The 15,624-nt window shown below is 43.5% G+C and overlaps 1 protein-coding gene across 1 annotated transcript in view; it reads right to left on the bottom strand.

Annotated features, from left to right (window-relative positions):
• The window catches only part of TBC1D9 (TBC1 domain family member 9), a 120,845-nt gene that overhangs the window by 72,664 nt on the left and 32,557 nt on the right, over positions 1-15,624 (bottom strand). The window lies entirely within an intron of this gene.

Below are 15,624 nucleotides of genomic sequence, written 5' to 3' on the forward strand. Positions count from 1 at the left end.
ACAGGCTGAGGTTGGCTCTACAATTCTTGTTCCAAGAACCTCCAAGAGAAACTGCCTAAGTTGGGAGGCAGTCTGTTGGTGTCAAAACTAATGGGAGGCTGGCAAAGCTGGGAGCCCAGTCCCTGGCAGATGCTGGTATTTACAAATGCCTACTGAAAATAAAAATAGGGAGGGTATTAAGCACTTATGTGTCGGTGTCTCTGCTTTATCTACATTTGGTCCAATATGCATTATTTCCTCCCCCTTTTCACCAAAGAAATAAATCCTTATTTTGAGTAACTTGCCAAGGCTGGGAAGCAGTCATGTCTATCTGAGTCAGTGTGCCAGGCTGGCCTACATATTATTTTAAACTGTCCCACTTTTCTTTGTATTGAAAAAGTATAGGTCAGCTCAGCAAACATCAAGTGAATACCTACTATGTGCAAGGCAAACCCCGTGGGCACAAAACACAGTAAGACAGAGTCCTTCAGGTATTTATAATCTAGTAGGGGAGTGATCTAACACTTGTTTAGGAGTGAACAAGGGCTGGGAAACAAGCATTTTCGCATCTCAGTGGCAGAGTCCTTTGGCATTTATCACATCCTTCATTAAAACCAGAGATGGCTACAGATGACTGTGCTCTGCAAGGATGCAGGAATTAGGCTGAGGGTCAGGAAAGGCTTTGGGGTAGCATGTGGTGGCATTCCATGGGTCAGGAACCTCACTGATCTGTCCAGACCCTGAGGGAAAGAAACTCGCCCACGTCATCCAAGTCCAGGAAGCCTGAACAGTGAACAAATGAATTTACCTTCTAGTTTGTGAGAAATGCAAATACTCAGTACACCAATGCTCACTTAAGAAGAGGCAGTGTCTTCTGTTTCCAGGAGTACAAATCTATCTTATAATCACCATTCCTCCAAGTCCCCCCACCCCCAGGAAAGTGTGCCTCTTTATCTACCCTAAACTGGGATTAGGCACCAAAGGTTTTCTCCGCTATTCTAAAATAACATGGACACACCCACAAATTCTACAAACTCAAATAAACTAGATCCCTTACTTGGCAGGATGAATCCAAAAGATTCCCATAAAGTAAATGCCCGTAATTATTCCAAAATCAGACAGAAATCGGCACAGAGCAGGATGTGGACTCAGAAGAACCAATTAGGAACTCTGGCTAGTTTTCATCTCAGAGCAAAACATCTTATTTTCAATGCCTTGGTTTTCTCAAGAATAAAATACAGACAATATCACAGTTACCAGATTGTTCTTGTAATAAGACTGAATATAATAGGATTTAAGGGCAAGAGACTGAGTGGAAAAAGGGGTTAAGAAACCTGCCTGGAACTTGCCAAGACACTCCTTTATTTAATCTGACTTCTACTTAGACGGCATGTTTATTAAAAATGGCTTTGGGATACTGCTGATAGTGCTTGAGTCTGAGAGGGAAGGTTCACCGTCCCCAGGCCCCCTTGCTCGGCTCCTGCTAAAAATAAGCAGCATACTGGGAAGTACAGAGCCCAGCGCCTGGCTCACAGCAGGATTTTCATGAAGTTCTGCCGAATCTGAACCATAAGTTCTTCTGAAACTGTCACCACGAGTATCTCCTGAAGTGTTGTCTTGTAACAATGTCTTGTGGTTTGGGTCCCACCGTATCACCGTATCGAATACCTCGATGTGTGCGATACCAGTGAAATTCACTTCCTTCTGCTCTGGTAGCCTGGGGTCACGGAAACAACTAGATTGCTGAGTTCAGGCGAGCTCAGTTCTGGCTCTGACTCTGTAGTAACCAGTTCTGTGGTGTGGACAAGCCACTTCACTTCTCGTTGCTTTGACTGGCTCAGTTGTAAAGGGATCGTCACAGCACTTGCCTTCCTGAACCAGCGTTATTCATCGAGAAGCCCGACGGAAGGTTTAACCACGGGCAAGTCCCACAGTTGTCCTTGGTCTTTGTCCAAGGACAGGAACCCATCGGGTTTACTCCAAACCACAGTGACCATAGCCGATCTGAACACACCAGGAAAAACAAGCTTTCGCTGAAGTGGAAATTAATTCATTTGTTAGAGCTGGTCTGTACGAAATACAATATGGCCTTGTAGTCTTCCAAGGGGTAAATTTCCACATAATGCCGCACATGTATGCATTTTTGTTTTCTCTACAGTGGCGTGGATTTCCTGCAAAGGCTTCTAATTACTTGTCAGTTATCTGCAGATGGAAGAGTACATTAACAGGAAAAGCAGAAAAGAGTGCCAGCTAAGCTGGATGCCCTCCGACGTTAACTAGAAATACGAGCACATCACTCGTAACTGAGTGTTTGTAGTACTTTACTCTTCTTGAATCAAAAGAAGAAACGACATCCCCACAATACTGGAAAGGTCACATATGTTGGTTCTAAGGAACACATACTTCATTCTGGGCTTAGGGAATTCAGTCAAGGGATCAGCCCACATGGTTCAATGAGCCTCTAGAAGAGTGTCATCACAGATAAAGCTTCTTCCGAGGGCAACCACAGCTCACGGGGCAGAGCAGACAACAGAAGCGGTCCCAGTTCTGGAATTCTTCATGCCACCACCCCACTCTCACACCCAGCCTCCCTGAGCCTCAGTTTCCCCATCCTTCATGTCTCCCTAGACGTCTCTACTCTGTAAGACACAGTAGGGAAAGACTCCGGCAAGGTTCAACCTGATACACTCATCTTGACCACCACAGAGGTCCCCAACTGAAAACCAGCTCCAATACTCATTATCCTACGTAACAAAATCTCCAGTGTCACCCAGGGACAAAGAAAACTGAGCTGTTTAAAGAAGACCCCCAGAGTGAGGGCTTCTGATGGGACACCAGCTCATCAACGCTGAGTGTGAATTTACAACTGGCACCACCAGCTTCCACTAAGATTTAGATGAAAACAAACAGTTTTTCATACCAACCAGAGCGTCCACGCTGAAAATATTTTAAACCACAGACAGTATGATATTGTAACACTCGCGTGAGGAGAACGCACAATTAGAAAACTGTTGTGAAAATTCTTTGAAAACTTAAGGTACTAGATATTCAGACAGAAAGTAGTACTGTGAATCGAGGTACACAGTTGGCCTGCCGAGTTTTCTTCCACATTAACCCAGATGTGCCCTTTCCCTCTGTAACACTGACCATAATTTTCCCTCTATTCGGAATGTCATGCTTATCAGTCAATTCTCACTTCCTACCACCTGAAATGACAAACTCCCATGTATTTAATACCTCGCCTTCTATCCCTCCTCCCCTCCAAGTGCTGCTTCTGTAGTACCTATTGAATTTATTTAAAATTGCTTGTACATGTTGCCTCCTTCCACAGGACCTCTTCCACAGGACGCTGACTCTGACTCCTGGGTCCTGAACTTTGCTTGGAGCACACACAGTAAGCCCTGAACACACGTTTGACCCATGGATGAGTTTGCTATTTTTCAAAAACCTGCAGAAGTCATCACTGTGCTGCCCAAGCGCTATGGATACAAAGAGCCACGACTCTGGGAGAGGGGAAATAATTCCTCTCATAGCCCCTGTCCATACAGAATCCTGGAAGATGGGACATCTGAGCCAGAGAATCCAATCCCCCCCACACACACACCACCCCCCAAAAAACCAACCCAGCAATCAAGATTTTCTTAGAAGTTTTATTACTCGTTTCTCTGAAATGGCTGTCAAAATACTGAACCTTTTATCATTTCCCACACGAAGCGCTGTTTTAGCAGCTGCTCTAGTCAGCTATTTCTGGTGTTAAACAATCTTTGATTGCCTGGGATAACTGAGTCAAATTATGGCTCTCAAAATAACTCTTCCCCACATCTACCTACCGTATTAGTTCGGGGGCATCTTGTAACATAAAAAATGCTGTTTTCAAGGAGACTCAGAAAACACTACAAAATTGGTACGTTTAGGCTTCCCATCTGCCTGCGGGCACTGGAGAGTGTGTGATACACACAGAGGACTCGCTCGCTCTGCTCCCGCGTCAGGAGCATGCTGGACATGTAGGAACGTGCCCGTGACAATGATCGACCACCTCCTGACGATCTTGAAATAACTTAATGTGCAACCAGTCAGAGGTCTACAATGAAAATGGCAGCGGAAAGGTCAAGGGCACAGACAATAATAGCCCCTCCGCAGAGTGCCAGGGACCCCTAAGCGCTATTGTTCAACAACGTATTTCAAAACCACAGAAGAGTATAGGAAATTACAAATATATGCGCCACTACTCTTTTAACATCTGGCCTTATCTGTTTTTTTGTTTTGTTTTTAAATAAAGAACATGTAACACACATAGAAAAAGTCCCTTTAATGCCTCCCTGATCCTACTTCCCTCTCTCCCTCTCACCACTGTCGAGTTATTTCATATTCTCCCCATCCAGGCCCTTATTGCCTGATGTGTATGTACGTGAATGCATACTTGAAACTGATGTGCACTTTAAAATTTACGGTAATGAGAAAAGTAGATATCGTCTGACAACCTGTTTTTCTTTTTACTCAATAAAATGATTATAAAATTTACCCAGGTTAGACTTGTAAATTTGATTCACTCATTTTAAATGCTATATAATATCCACGGTATAAATATAAGTTACTCTTTTTTCTAATAAAGGACACTTGGGTTTACTTCCAATTTTTCCCCTGTAATAGGCACTACAATCCTTTTCTTTGTATATGATGTTTTAAGCACGTGAAGACATTTTAGAATGCAATTGTTGGGTCACAGGGTAAGTACATCTTAAAGCCTTATCAGACATTACAAAATTGCTCTCCAAAGTAACTATGCCAACTTTTACCAGGAAAGCTAGACAATATGTTTCTCCACAATGGTCCCAACACTTAGTATTACCAGTGTTCTGGGAGGGGGGGTGGGTTTTTTTATTTTCACCAATCTTCTCCAGGATGAGAAATAGTATCCATTTGTTGTTTTTGTTTTTAAGTAAGCTCTCACCCCAACATTGGGGGCTTGAACTCACAACTCTGAGATCAAGCATTGAATGCTCTACCAAGAAAGCCAGCCAGGGGCCCCTCCATTTGTTGTTTAAATTTGCATTTTTCTGATTATTAAGGAGGTTGAGTACCTCTTGCTGTTTATTGGCTATTCTGGTTTCCTATCCTGTGAGCTATTTGCCCTTCCCACCCAACTGACTTGTGCTGAAGATCCAGTTCAGAGAGTCAGAGTTCAGAGGCTCCCACGAATATATACCCTGATCAATTCGTTTCAGCAAATATCCACTGATCTCCCTAAAGCCAGACAGGCAGTATGCTCAGACTTACTTCTTTATATATATTCTATATAGATAGAATATATATATTTGGATCAGTATTTGCAAACCCCTCTGCATCACTCCAATGGAAAGTTTCTGCAGGTCACAGGCTCCCACCTTCTCCCACCTCCTACTCCCAAGGTGTCATTGATACATCCCCTGTGGTCTTAGCACTGACAATAGGGTTACCTGCTCTTAGGCAAAAGTAATTACACAGTAACACCCAGAAGCAGCGGCTGACAGAATTATAACCTCCAGCCACACCATAAATTTTTCACTTCTCTTAAAGAATCTTGTTTGTAGTTTCCTCCCACCAGTTTGTGAGCTTCTGGAGAGCAGGCCCAGCCTTGTTTACCTCGGAATTCCCAAAGCCTCCAGTTTAAGTCCCTCAAGTTATGCTGAATATTTATAAATTGGGCCACAAAGTTTTCACTTTGATGGACATTGGGAGAAACCAAGAATTATTTTCCAACCTTATTCAGCTACCATAGTACCTAATAAGTTCTAGCAAAGTGACCTTAAATAATTAAAATTGTCTAAGCATCATTCAATGAATGGAGACCACCACTTGAGGAAAGGCTGGAAAATCCCACCTCGGAGAGTGTGAGGTAATACAGCTCAAACTCACATCTAAACTTTGTACCATGGGAGATCAAATTCTCTAATTTTGGAAGTACTCTGTCACTTTTTAATGAATATTGAGACTTATCTGGAATTAAGGTGGATCAAAAGCAGAGATCTTTAGGGAAAGTCTTTCTATTCTCCTACTTTTGGAAACTAGTCCAGAGATTGGCCGTTGTTGCCAAAAAACCATAAAATTACCGCAAAGTTGAACCAGTTGAAACTCCTGCACCCACACACAGACTGGTAAACAATTTGTTTTGCATTCCACACTGGCCAGGGGGCCAGATGAGAGATCAGGAAAACCATCCTGCGTACACAGCAGTGAGGGGGAGGTGGAATGCTGGAATTGCCAGGTGAGGGGTCAGCTCCAGAGCTCTAAACGTACCCGAGTTCACAGTACCACCATGAACGATGTAAAGTACTCAGACCAGCTACAGTGTCCCTGAGAGGAGCCATGTCTATTCTCTGGGGAAGGAGCTGAGGAATGTAGGTTTGTTGGGAGAGATGGCTGGGGCTGGAGATGGGGACCATGAGTTTCCTCAGTTTCACAACCTCGAAGAGCCTAACAGCCTTTCTCAAGTACTGCCTAAAAGGGAGAGACCGGTCCCAGTACCGGAATTCTACCTTCAGTGTAGAACTGTCTCGGTATGTTTTTATTTTAAGTGTTGCATACTTTCTACCCCCACTAGTGGGTGTAGGTAAAGACGGTTTTTCAACATGGTTCAAACCACTGTTGCTGCTTCAACAGGCCGTCTACAACTCTCTCCTCTCAACCTCAATAGCTGTCTGTCACGACACCATCCCAGGCACACATGTCATGGCCGCCTTACCATACAACGCCTCTCTCTTGAGGAGAGGAGAGAGCCCATCTTATACACACACACACACACACACACACACACACACACACACACAGGGATTTGTCACCATTTATGGAAAGATGAACTAATGAGCAGTCTGGTAGGGTAGGAATACACTGCCAGCTCTGTCAATTAAGACAGGACTCCTCAAACTGTTTCTGATCAAAAATCAGTTTGGGTTTGGTTTCCAATCTGTTACAGACTGATATTTCTGTCAAATATGGTACATGTGAAATACTATATCTCCAGAATATGAAAAAAAGACAAAAAGAAGTCTCCAATTTTTTTTATTATTTAATTCAACAAATTGCTCTAGGTTTCTAAATGCTTAATCTCAATTTCTGTTCTTTAGCTTAAGGCAGTGGTAACACACGGGTTGCAAACCAGTACTTTAAATAGCATTAAGTTAGGGAAGAGAAGGCTGGAGGGCAGTAATTTTCTCAGGACTGTGTTTATTAGAATCATATGCATAGTTTTAAAGATCACACTCAATCTGTAATACACATTATTCACTTGAGAAATTAAAACAATTGTCTACCCACTGCAAACTAAAAGGAAACTCGACAAAATCATTTTTTTTTTAAGATTTTGTTTATTTATTTGACAGAGATCATGAGTAGGCAGAGAGACAGGCAGAGTGAGAGGAGGAAGCAGGCCCCCTGCTGAGCAGGGAGCCTGATGCGGGGCTCGATCCCAGGACCCTGGGATCATGACCTGAGCCGAAGGCAAAGGCTTTAACCCACTGAGCCACCCAGGCGCCCCAAAGCCCATCGTTTCTAAGAGGCAAGCCACATCCACCACCGCAGGGAAGCCTGGGCACCTTCTCCCAGGTGGGCCACATTCATAGGTACCACTCACTCGGTCCCAAGATCGTTGCCGACCCTCCTGATTCGTGTAACCCCTTCTCCACAATGAATTAGTATCATGAAATAGAAGCAATTATGAATTTTAAATTCCATTTAGGTAATGAACTAGTATGTCCAAATAAGTTATAGTGTCTTTATGCGATGATAGACATTTAAAATCATGCCCTTGTGGCACCCGGGGGGGCTTAGTCGGTTAAGCATTGGACTTCAGCCCAGGTCATGATCTCAGGGTCCTGGGATCCAGGCCTGCACCTGGATCCCTGCTCAGCAGGGAGTCTGCTTCTCCCTTCTCCCCCATCCCCCACTTGTGCTCTCTCTTAAATAAATAAAAAATTTAAAAAATAAAAAATAAAATCATGCCCTCAAATGATTATCAGTGACATGGTGAAGCATATCTAGTACGTCATGTGAAGAAAAGAGCACAAAACTAAAATTTTTGTTCCATATGATTCCAATCAAAATAGAAGTATAATAGTACTACATTATAAACCATAATACATGCATTATTTTTTAAACTTTATTTTATTTTTTCAGTGTTCCAAGATTCATTGTTTATGTACCACACCCAGTGCTCCATGCAATACGTGCCCTCCTTAATACCCACCACCAGGCTCACCCAATCCCCCGAACCCCCTCCCCTCCAAAACCCTCAGTTCGTTTCTCAGAGTCCACAGTCTGTCATGGTTTGTCTCCCCCTCCAATTTCCCTGTCCATCTCCCGATGTCCTCCATGTTATTCTTTATGCTCCACAAGTGAAACCACATGATAATTGACTGTCTCTGCTTGACTTATTTCAGCAGAGTCTCTTTCAGTCTCGTTCATGTTGATACAAAAGTTGGGTATTCATTCTTTCTGATGGAGGAATACATGCATTATTTTTAAAGACTATAAAATTATTGGTAGGTTAAAAAAAACTTTTTTGCTGTACTGTTCTGTACAGGTTTCCAAAACTTTTTCAAATGTACATTCAATACTTTTATGATGCAAAAAAACTGTTATCTCCATTACTTCCGACCTTCTATTTTAGGCTTTTTTAATAAGAGAGTTAATAGTCTTGGGCAAATAAATGGTCACCATGTTTATAATAAAGCTGCTAATTGCTTCAAGATGGTCCAGGTTAGTCATCTCATTGCTAGAATGAAATCCCACAGGTGGGGGGGGGGGTCAATATCTAAAAGAGTGGCATCCTCAAAATCACACTCTGATGGAGAGGGGCCTGGTTTTATCCTTTAGAAATTTGTTTAAAGTTTGTTTTTTCCTTCTTGTATACAAAGTGCATCAATACCATAAGCTGATACATCTTCAATCACAAAGTACCAAATTATTTAACTCAATGATAGGGACTACATATTAAACCACTAGCTTAAATCCGAAAGTTTATATTCCCCAAATAAAAACTACAAACATTGGGACGCCTGGGTGGCTAAGGTGGTTAAGTGTCTGCCTTCGGCTCGGGTCATGTTCCCAGGGTCCTAGGATTGAGCCCTAAATTGGGCTCCTTGCTTGCCAGGGAGTCTGTTTCTCCCTCTGCCTCTGCTGCTCCCCTGGCTTGTGCTCTCTCCCTCTCTCTCGCAAATAAATAAATTCTTTAAAAATAAATAAATAAATACATAAACAAACTACAAGCATTAAATGGATGAAATTAGTTTTGCTACTTTCAATACGGAGTCTTTGTTATAATGGTAAATACCCATGGCGCTGCCTTTGGCTGTATGTAAGTGAGGCAAAGAAAGAGGCTATGTGTGCTTGTATCTACCTAGGAAATGCCCAGGAAAGATGTACATTAAACAGCTAATAACAGTTACTTCTGGGAAATGACATCGATACGGGGAGACACCCCACTGGGAAGAAATCAGATTCTTCTGACTATTAGAACTATATTTTTAAAAGTAATTTTTAATGCTGTTGGAACTATGTAAAACCAGACTCTTGCACATGTATTATAATAAAGTAATAACACAAGAACTATTAAAGGGAAAAAAAATACCATAATGAATATCCTGCTCTAAGACTTTATAAAAGATGAAACTCTATAACCAATCAGCTCCTGGTACTCTCCGCGCTGGCTTTCTAGAAACATGGCACCCGCCCTCAGCACACCGTGACTGGGGACAGAGAGCAGGACTGTCACACTGGACCAGACAAGGCTGCCTTTCACGGTCGAGGCTAACACACAGGGCTCAGAGGTGGCCTGCAGTGGAAGATGAGGCAGACCAGTCACATCCGCTTCCAGGGAATTTGAGCTGAGAAACGCTAAGAGAAAAGTCAAGTAGCTACAGAAGCAGAAAAGTAAAGGATTTCAAGGCAAAGGCACGTAGCACACAAGGCAGGTGACAGGGAAGCAGAAACACTGAGGTCAAGGAAAGACAGAAAGCAGAGGTCAAGAAAGCCAGCTGCGGGCAAAAAGAGAAGGGGACAGAAATGAAGAGGGCAGACAAGCGTGCACGCAACCCCCAGAAGCTGGGAGGGGAGGAAGGAGGAGAGGTGCCCCTTCCCCACAGCTGCCTGGCTTCCTGTCAGCTTTCCAAGCCTGGATCCAGTTTCCGCGCATCTTGGCTGCCCACACCAGGTACCACAGGCCTGAGTTTCCAGCAGCCCAAAGCGCCCAACGAAAACCCTAACTAACCCCTTTGGCTCATCTAAGATGAACTGAGTAAACATTCCCTTCTGTACGGCAGGAAGACTAGTGTTATATAACCAAGTATCAAGGCATTAACAGCAATTTAATAATATGCTTTCCAGCCCTGCATCCCAATATTCTAGAACAGACAAAAATAGCAGCTACAGAACTGTAATTAAAATAAACATGCAATTTACAGAGGACAGATACCAGGAGCAGGCCAGTTTGATCACTGGGGATTCTGTCTGACTCTGATCACCTGGAAGGCATGCGCCTCCCCTTGCATTCCCTCTTCAGAAGAATTCTGGTCTGGGATGCCTCGATGGCTCAGTTGGTTGGGTGGCCGACTCTTGGTTTTAGCTCCTGTTATGATCTCAGGGTTCTGGGATGGAGCCCTGCATCTTTGTCTGCAGGTTCTCTGCTCAGTGGGGAGTTGGCTCGAGGATTCTCTCTCTGCCCCTCTCCCCGGCTAGCACAAGCACTCTCTCTCAAATAAATAGATTGGTATCTAGATAGAAGAATTCCAGGTCTAGCTCAGCCTTAATGCACCTGGATAAGGTTAAGGGGATATTTCACAGAACACATACAGCTTGTGATACGTCAAGTGAGAACAACCCTCACCTAAGTTCCAGATAAAGCTTCAAAGAGAAAAGTGAGCAGGGAAGACCTGAAAATAAAGAGGCTACCGTGGCACCAACGACTGGAGAAACTAAACAAGGACGCTTACCATATGGTTTCACTTTGCAAAGCCAGGTGGATAGCCGCAAGTAAGGGCCTTATTTTGTCAAGTGGTTCATTATAATATTATGCATTTTTCCATATATACAAATGACCTACATATGCAGATGAGTCCCTTATGGAATACAGGAGATCCAGCTGAGATGTCCTAATAGTTCAGGTGTGGCCTAGAAATAGCCTATGAACTGTTTGGAAAAATACTGAAATGGATGGAAAAAGGAATCAATGACAATGACAAAAGCAGTATACTGAGGTGGGGGAGCATTCCGTTGCAAAGTGATTTTAAAGTCATTTCCAAGAGACCGTTCGTTTCTCATGTTATAAACAAGGTTATGACACAAGAGACACAGAGCCGTATGACCACCAACAGTGTGATACCAGCAATGTCACCACCTCATACACTCTCGATTAATTAGGGACTGAAAAACAAAGATGAAAGGCAAGGGAATTTACTTTACTTTACTTTTCTTTCTTTCTTTCTTTCTTTCTTTTTTCTTTTAAGATTTATTTATTTGACAGAAAGAGCAAGAGTGCACACAAACAGGTTGAGCTGCACGCAGAGGGAGAGGGAGAAGCAGACTCCCCACTGAGCGGGGAGCCCAACGTGGGGCTCCAGCCCAGGACCCTGGGATCACGACCTGAGCTGAAGGCAGAGGCTTAACCTACTGAGCCACCCAAGTGCCCTGGAAATGGATTTTTCATATGATTGTTTTACTAATGAATGGGGAAATTAAAGGAATAAAGGTCTTGCTATGTTTCTTCCCCTCTGAATTCTATTATACCTAGCTCCTTAATTGGTAAGCAAGTGGCATATGTTCACATCTATGTATATACATACATACATATATAGTATACAGACATATAAGCACACACACACATACTATAATACAATATGCTTATTGAAGGTATTCTCATTTCAACTGAGTTTAGACTAATGTGGGCTCTAAAGACCCCTGGAAGTCTGGTTTCCATCTTTGGATTTAATGAAACAATGATTCAAGGAAAGAATAAGGTTACATCAAAATAAACACTTTCAAACTCTTAAAAAAGACAATCACATGCAAGAATTCCTTTCATGCCAGTGTCTCTCAACCAATATACTCTCCAAATAAACAAAAATTTCATTCTTTCCCTCAAATTGTTATGCCACCCTAAACATGATTTTGTCGAGTATTGCCTTATGTTCCCTGAATGGAGAAGATGTAGACAGAAGATTTTTAGGCTCTTTCCATAGTTTGGCTATTGTGGACATTGCTGCTATAAACACACAGGTGCACCTGCCCCTTCGGATCACTACATTTGTATCTTTAGCCTAGATGTCCATCAACAGATGAATGGATACAGAAGATGTGGGGTATATATATACAATGGAATACTACGCAGCCATCAAAAGAAATGAAATCTTGCCCTTTGCAACGACATGGATGGAACTAGAGGGTATTATGCTAAGTGAAATAAGTCAATCAGAGAAAGACAATTATCACATGATCTCTCTGATATGAGGAATTTGAGAGACAGGGTGGGGGAGGGGGGAGGGGAGGGAAAAATGAAACAAGACTGGACCGGGAAGGGAGACAAACCATCAGAGACTCTTAATCTCGGGAAACAAACTGAGGGCTACTGGAGGGGAGGGGAAGGGGAGGGATGGGTTAGCGGGGTGATGGACACTGGGGAGGGTATGTGCTATTGTGAGCACTGTGAATTGTGTAAGACTGGTGATTCAGAGACCTGTACTCCTGAAACAAATAATACATTATATGTTAATAAAAAAGATTTTTGCCCCAACTTTCCTTTCTGTCATTTGTTTGAGAGAGAGAGAGAAACAGAAATAGAGTGGGATAGAGAAAAGGTCTGTTTAAAAAAAAAAAATTATCAGTTACAAAATAACAGTATTTAAAAATGTTTTATTTGAGAGAGAGAAAGAGCACAAGTGGGGAGAGGGGTAGGAGAGGGAGAGGCAGAGAATCCAATGCAGACTCCTGCTGAGCACGGAGCCCGACATGGGGCTCGATCTCACAACTCTGAGACCATACCCTGAGCTGAAATCAAGCATCAGACACTAAACCAACTGAGCGACCCAGGCGCCCCTAACCTAACAGTACTTAAGATTCTTCTTCAGACTGTACCAGCTGTCCTGTCCTAGCTACTACATCAATGATTCAAGAATGCCAGCAATTGTTCTCTGACGGCGAGTTCACAATCCCTTATCCTTTTAGACATGCCTCCCCCGTGTCCCTGTTAGGACAGTTGATGGCTGCCAAGTTCATTTCCCAGCAGCATGTCCACTGGACCCACTGATGGCAGGGGCGGGGACCATCCTGGGCACAGAAAGCTGCAGCAAATGCTCTGCTGAGAAAGGCTGAGGCACAGTGGGTCATCGCATCCCAGCACTCCCAGGCTTCAAAACACTTGTCCTTCACGGCTCCAAGTCCAGGGCCTCTGAAATCTAGAGCATGGATTAGGAAAACAGATTCTTCCCATAGCTCAGTCACATCGGTAGGTCATGCTCTCAGGAGAGGCATGAGTTTCCGGCACACTCATAGTTTCCACTGGGAGCAATCCAGTGCAATCTACAGGCAACAGGAAAGCCAGGCCCTGGGTTCCCAGGTGCCCACCCCAGAATTCTGTCTGCTAGGCCATGAGATGGTGACAAGTGTCATTTGGGCTTCTGCATTTTTAGAGTCTTATTGAATAGACAGGCCATTCTCAAGGGTTTTTGTGGAAGACAAATCATGCCGCTCAAGTCTAGTTTTGAAATACACTTTCGGCATTGGAGAGACCCATGGGTTCCTCAGCCCTTGGTGGAGCTGACTGGGGTCTTCCCCTGTGTGTCCTGCTCATACTACTATTTGCCAAGTGTGCGGGGATGTGAAAATAGGTGGGAAGCTCTGTGTTAGACAATATAAAGCACAACAAGCCTTCAGGTCGCAGCACATTACACTACAAAATTTCTATACGTTGAATCTCAGTGCACACGGACATCATTCAGGTAACAATATTTGGCTGTCCAATAGTTTGTGTATAAAGCTGCACTAAATGTGCTTCTGTTTACTTACATACAATAGGTGCACTGTTCTTTTGTAAGAAAGAAAAATAGGGGCGCCAGGGCGTCCCAGTCGGTTAAGTGTCCCACTCTTGGTTTCGGCTCAGGTCATGATCTCAGGGTCGTTAGATCAAGCCCCACGTCAGGCTCTGCCCTCAGCTGGGAGTCTGCTTGAGATTCTCTCCCTTTTCTTCTGCCCCTTCCCCAGCTCATGCTCTCTTTCTCAAATAAGTAAATAAAATTTTTTAGAAAGAAAAAAATACACTTAAATTTGTAAAATGGGAGGTGACTCATGTGGTATTTGCCTGATCTTTACTTCTCTTTACGCTAGTTCTTGGGAAATTTTTATTAAGATTAAAAAAGTTTCCCCTAAAGTATTGGAATCTTGGACCCTTTTCTTCAGTCTTCTGAAGGGACCCTGAGGAAGTGACCCAGGGCCATATAACCGGTGCCCGGGTCTCAGGCCTCCAGCCCCCCAGCGAGAGTCTCCAATGAACAACCACTGTGACTAATCACCTTCACCTGAACAAGCCAAATGATTAGGAACTTCCTAATAGGATTACTTCAAACCATTTTCAAAAAGATCACCAGGAAAATCCCTTGAAAACCTCAGCTCTTTTAACTTAAATCTGGGAGAGTACCCAGGAATCCAAGGGAAACATTTAGATGTTTGTACTGGCCTACTTCCTTGATGGAACAGGAACATTTCTAACATGGCAGGGCCCATGCCGTGTCATGCAAAGTGATCATAGGCAGTGGATTAGGTTCCTACTTCCCCATTCAAGAGCTGTGTGGCTTCAGGCAAGTCACTCAGCCTCTCTGGGCAATAGTTTCCTGCCACTAAGTCGGGAATAATTTATCTTCTCTGCCCATCTCCCAGGGTTGTTGGTAAGTCTGGCAACATGTAGGTTATCTTGCCAGTGTAATGTATCTAGACTTTTTTGAAATAATGTTTAATTTTAGAGCGAGAGCTTTAGGGGGTGCCTGGGTGGCTCAGTGGGTTAAAGCCTCTGCCTTCGGCTCAGGTCATGATCCCGGGGTCCCGGGATTGAGCCCCGAATTGAGACCCGGGAGCCTGCTTCTCCCACTCTCTCTGCCTCCTTGTGATCTCTGTCAGTCAAATAAATAAAATCTTTAAAAAAAAAAAAAAAAAGAGAGGGAGAGAGAAGCGTTAGGCCATACATTTCCATCTTCCTGTATTACAGAGAAGGAGACTGAACATTAGATGACAAAGTACTTGCCAAGGTTATGTTTTGAATCTTACTAAGTAGTCACCATGGTTATTACCGTCTAGAACAGGTGGATGAATAAATATGGTCTCAGTCCTGGAGATGTGTGTTTTCATCCTTATCCTCATCAAACAGAAACTGAGCACCTGTGAAGAGGACACTTTGTTGGGCCCTGGAGATATCATCTATCTCTGCCCCCTTGGAGGAAAGCAGTATCTGGCTGGGAAGACGGAGGTAGCCCATGCAGACAAGAACTATTAAAATGACCATTTGCTCTATTAGTTCAAGGACGCATATTAAGAGATGCCATGGGAACAACTGCCCAGGGCTTAGGAGCTCATGCAAGAGACAGTTTTGAACAGTGTCCTGGAGGTGGGCTTTGGTAGAAGGTAACACTT

Source organism: Martes martes, assembly GCF_963455335.1.
Source record: "Martes martes genome assembly, chromosome: 2".
NCBI classification, from domain to species: Eukaryota; Metazoa; Chordata; class Mammalia; order Carnivora; family Mustelidae; genus Martes; species Martes martes.